A 5592-nucleotide genomic window follows, 5' to 3' on the forward strand; every position below is an offset into this window, starting at 1 on the left:
CTGTTTGATCTCACAGTTCAAGGGGACACAATCCCCCATGGCAGGAAGTTACAGCAGCTCACTTGTGTCCACAGTCAGGAAGCAAAGAAAAATGAATGCCGATGCTCAGTTTACTTTCTCTTTTTTATACTTTTTAAAAAGTATAAAATATTATTATATACTCCTTCTCCACAGAGTTGTGGTGGCTGCTACTGCGATGCTTTCCTCCCTGAGCTATCCAGTGCCATGCTTGTCTCTATGGAGACACTCTCATCAGCTGCAGTCATGACCCAGCAGACGACCCTTCATGGAACCCTCAAGGTCCAGTTACAGCTGGATAACACAGATTGTCACCACCCTGCAGTTCCTGTCTGTGTCTCAAGACAAGGCCATCATCCTGTGGAAACTGACCAGGGATAAGACCAGATATGGCATACCACATCATGCTCTGCAAGGTCACTCCCACTTTGTTAGTGACAGTATCTCCTCTGATGGCCAGTTTGCCCTCTCAGGATCCTGGGATCTTATAACGGGAACCACCCTGAGATGATTTGTAGGCTATACCAAAGATGTGCTGAGCGTAGCCTCCTCTGACAACTGGCAGATTGTCTTTGATTCCCAGGACAAGACCATAAAGTTATGAGATACTCTGGGTGTCTGCAAGTACACTGTCCAGGATGAGAGTTATACAGAATCCTGTGTCTGCTTCTCCCCAAATGGCAGCAACCCTGTCATCGTCTCCTATGGATGGAACAAGCTGGTCAAGGTATGGAATTTGGCTAACTGCAAGCTGAAGATCAATCACATTGGCCACACTTGCTATCTAAACACAGTGATGGTCTCTCTAGATGGATCTATCTGTGCTTCTGGAGGCAAGGATGGCCAGGCTATGCTGTAGGCTCTCAACGGCAGGGACATAAATGGCAGGAACATCAACAATGCCTTGCACTTCAGCCAGAACTGCTACTGACTCAGTGATGTCACTGTCGCCAGTGTCAAGATCTGGGACATAGAGGCAAGACCACTGTAAATGAACTGAAGGAAGAAGTTACCAGCACCAGCAGCAAGGCAAAGCCACCCCAGTTGTGGTATGCTGATAAAAAGACTCTGTTTGATGGCTATACAGGCAACCTAGTGCCAGTGTGGCAGGTGACTATTGATACGCATTAAAAGTTTATGGCAGTCTTAGAAATAAAACTGACTTTCTGGAAAAAAAAATTACTATTTCTACTTTATTTTCTGTGTGTGGATGTTTTGCCTTCATGTGTGTGTGTGTGATCCACACGTATGCCTGGTGCTCACAGAGGACAGAAGAGGGCATTGGATCCTCTGGAATGAGTTACAGACAGTTGTAAGCCTCAGTGTGGGAGCTAAGAATGGAACCCAGGTCCTTTGGAAGAGCATCCAGCACTCTCTGAGCCACATCAACAGCCCTCAGTTTCTCTTCTTTATTCAGTCTTGGACCCCAGCCCATGGAAGGGTACCACCCACACTCAGGGTCTTCCCTCCTCATGTAAACCTTTTCAGAAACACCCTCATGGACACACATAGAAGTGTGTTTCTGTGGTGATTCTAAACCAATCAAGCTGGCAAGGCCATTAGCCATCATGGACTGCAACAGTCCTCCCTCCTACTATTGCACCCAGCCTGCTCCCAGTCTCCAGCCCTCCTCCTACCATAGAGCCAAAGGGTCTGACTCTTGGACTCTTGGGCTTGAAGAATACCCGAACAGAGGGAGGCAGGGGTTAGGGAAGCCCAATCATGGCTGGGATCCTAATGGGATTGGCTGGAGGACTTTGAGTCACAGCCACTTTCCTTCTTGACCTCCCACGATGTCTCTTACTGCTGCTCACCTCAAGGCCTGAGACTTCCTGCCACTGTTTTGTGGTCTCTGGAGTCTCCCAGCTCCACCCTGCTCAAGCTGACCCCAGCTTTGACCCTCCGCTAAGGTACCGCTTTGGCTTCTGACCCTCTTGAATCATCCAACCCTGACTCTCACACCCAGAGCTGACTCCGGTTGCCCCCACCCCTACTCCACTCCACTGGGAGTTGATAACCACAGGTCAAATTCCCTGTCTTGTTCAGATCCCCAGCTCTGGGGTGATCACAGTCACAGGCTAGCTGGAGAAAACCCAGGGAGGTCCTTCCTTTATTGGTCTCACTGGCTTGCTGGAGAAGTCTCCCTGCTGCTTCTTTGGGATTGAGGTACCTTGATAAGTCCCCGAGACTCAGCAAGCTGCCGTTTTTCTCTTCTCCAATGAATAAATAGCAGCTGTGACCAGCCTTCAGCTTGGAGCCCGGAGTTGTGGTAGGAGGCAAAGAGCATTTGCTGAAGGGGAGCCCTCTCATCTAACCCGAGAAGTGGAGTTCAGCAGTGTGAGGGGGGAGCTCCCTGCCAGACTGCATCCTCTCCACCTCCCCAGAGGTTACCCCACCCCACAAACTCTGGCTCCAGGCTTCTCCTTATCCCAGGCTGAGAACCTTTCTCCTGCTTTCAGGCAGGCTCAGACAACACCACATTTAATGATACCCTGCCTGATCCCACAGGCTCATTATCCTACATGTGTTCATTATGTCTCCCAAGTGGGAGCTTGCTGGCTGGAAACCAGGCCTTCACTTTTAACCCCTTGATGCAGTGCACAGGGCTAGACAAACCACAGGTACCTAACAACTACCTGTGCTAAACGTTGCAAAGGCATCAAATAGGCCTAAGCCTCACTTTCTCCTCTTTTAAAAGAAGGCACAATCATAATAATGAGTACCTGGGAGGCATTTTATATTTGGCAAAGTCTGGCTGCTTTCATTGTCTCTACCAGCAGCCAAGGAAACTGCAGTGCAGGTGTAGAAAGTGAAGGCCAGTGAGTGTCAGTGGTATGCCTGAGAACACAGCTAATAAATGTCAGAGTCATGATTTGAACTCAAACCTATTACTTGTTCTGTCTCGTGGGGCTGGAAAGCTGCAGAGCCAAGGCAAGGTCCCTAGAGTAGTCAGTAAATAACTGTAGCCATCAGGAAATACACAAACCGCTTACCCCAAGATACAGGACCACAGGGAAGGCTGACCCAGACCTCGGAGAAGCAGTGGTGCTTAGACAGGTAAGAAAGCCAGGAAGCACGGCCCAAGGCCAAAGCCAAGGTAAAAGGGAAGGGGCTCTGGACTGCACACTAGGGGAAGAAGGGTGATAGGGGACACCTTCCCAGAACAAAGAGGACATGTGAGTAAAAGAAACAGGCTGAGGACATGGCTCCGTCAGTAAATGAGGACCCGAGAAAGATCCTTGGTGCTCACTGGCCAGTCAGCCTAATTAATAATCTCAAGGTTAATGCTTCGTATCCCAGGCTGAACAGCATGTGACACAGAATGGCAGGACAGAGATGTTTGCAAGCAGCCCCTTCACAAGACTGAGACTCCTGGTGAGACTAGAGAAAGAGGCCGGTGAGACTAAACCAGGGCCACTCTGAGCCTAGAGAGATTTCTAAAACATAGGTGTCCGGAATCAACATGAGGACTGTAAAAACTGCCACTGATTTTGACTGGGGAGGAAACGGGCTGCATCACACAATGTCAGAATTGATAATATCCTGTCTCCATGCGCCATCTCATTATTCCACACATGTTCATTATCTGCCCAGATTGCGTGTTAGCTGGCTTTTGAAACCGTCTTCTCTTTTAGCTTCCACAACTTCTCTCAAGCCGGGCTGAAGTTCATAGCCAGAGCCCAGTAAAAAACCAATGGCTATACATTTCAAGAACATAAAATGACCCGCACCCCACAATCTGTGAAGGATTGTTCCAGAGAGACAGCTACCAACTCAGTATTTCTCCAACAACATTTAGCAGTAGTTATCTAAAGCATCCCAGGATGCCCAACCATGAGATCCCACCATTGAGGGGTAGAGAGCACCCCATCACTAGAGAAGCCGGCAATCAGAGGGTCTGTGGAGGAGTCCCCATGTTGAGAAGGACATTGGACAGAACAGCTCCCACAGCCCCCACCACCTCTCAGACACCATGGTTCAGAAACGCCGTTGAATTTTATCTCGTGCTTCATTGGCATGTCCCATTCAGAAATAACCAGACTAACTTAAAAAAAGAAATCTCTGTGCCTTCTTCTATTTCTTTCAAACTCTTTAAATGTCAAGTTCCAGCCCAGTGCTCTGCCTCGCCGGGTGGTTGGATACCAAAGCCATGAGAGCCGGGTTTAGAATAGCGCCTGGCCGGAGGGGGAAGCTGACTTCATGCATGTCTATTTTTACAGCCACGAGACGTGTCGCCTTCCCTCACTGTTCACATCAATATCACACAGGGACGCTGACACAGGGCCATCTGTCCTCACAGACTCGCTCTTTTGGGGAGGGAGGCAGAGAGAAGGAGAGAAGAATGTGCGTTTTTGTTCTTAGTCTGGGAGTTGGGCTTGGGTTGTGATAGCTCCCAGGTTTGAGCCAGCCAAAGAAGCTTTTGGCCAATCCCTGTTGAGCACTGAGGACAGAGAATCAGTGTCCTGTGTTGTTACCTCTTTCTGAAGTTCAGACTCAGCAGAGAGTCCATTCAAGCACTCGCTCCACTGCTCAGTCCCAGGATCATTTGCTCATGACATGCCAGCTCCAGATCACATAACCCTTTCCCAGGCTTGACTCTTCTGGGAGCTCTGTGCACCTTGCAAGGGGATGAACACATGAGGAGGGACAGGAGCTGGCAGGGAACAGAGGGGACAAGGCTCTTCCAAGAATATATGGCACACTCAGGGCCTGTTATTGGAGTTGTCATATCACATGGTCATACCTCAGCCTCTGCAGCCATTAAAGGCTGAACTTGGGCCACCTGTCCTCAACAGGCCCAGTAAAGACACAGTGAAGACAGAGAAAGGAGGAGGTATACTCAGTGTGGCCACATTGGGAAAAGAAACAAAGTGGTCCAGGGACCTCCCTCCCACCAAGTCCATCTTGTAGACCTGACACAAGGCTAAGGTTTAAATAAGGCAAGAGGTAGCATAGCTAAGCCATCCTGGTCAAGGTGTGGCCCTGCCCACCATCATTGTCCAGGCTCTTGTCTGTCCTGCAAGGTGGTTTGCCAAGTTTTTTGGAGTTGTGTGAAATCTCTTCCTAGAGATGAGGTTCCCTCTCTGGCTGGCACCAGGCGTCAGCCTTTTCTTTTTCCCAATGTGGGATTCCTGGAGAAATTCCAACTTCTTGGGGTCCATTGTTTCAACAGTCTGATCGCCAAAGAGAGGGGCACAGATGTCTCTTTAGAACATCTTCATTCCTGCCAAGATGCTTCCATGCCCAACCCACAAACCCAACCCAGCAGAAGCAGCCCCTGAAGCAAAGTTCTCCAATTCCTGTTGAGACAGGTGAGTCCAGGCCTGAGAGCCAAACCAGAAGAGCTCCCTGTGGGCCAGAACAAAGACAGCATCAAGAAGAATGTGGCTCTGGGCCCAGTAGTTGTGTCCCCAGGACCTGGCCTGAGCCAGCAATCCTGGAAGCATCCCACACTGAATGTGGGAACCTGAAGGCTCAGACTCAGCAAGACGCCTGCTAGGCCCACTCACTGGGCACTGGCTAGGGGCCTTAATTCCCCAAGCGTTTGGGGGTCTACCACACTTTTTCTTCTCC

The 5592-nt window shown here is 49.7% G+C and overlaps 1 pseudogene; it reads left to right on the plus strand.

The window, feature by feature from the left end:
* Window positions 1-222: 222 nt before the first annotated feature.
* LOC100757395 lies at window positions 223-1149 on the plus strand (annotated as a pseudogene).
* Window positions 1150-5592: the final 4443 nt, after the last annotated feature.

The sequence above is a fragment of the Cricetulus griseus genome, chromosome 4 (genome assembly GCF_003668045.3).
Source record: "Cricetulus griseus strain 17A/GY chromosome 4, alternate assembly CriGri-PICRH-1.0, whole genome shotgun sequence".
Classification (NCBI taxonomy): domain Eukaryota; kingdom Metazoa; phylum Chordata; class Mammalia; order Rodentia; family Cricetidae; genus Cricetulus; species Cricetulus griseus.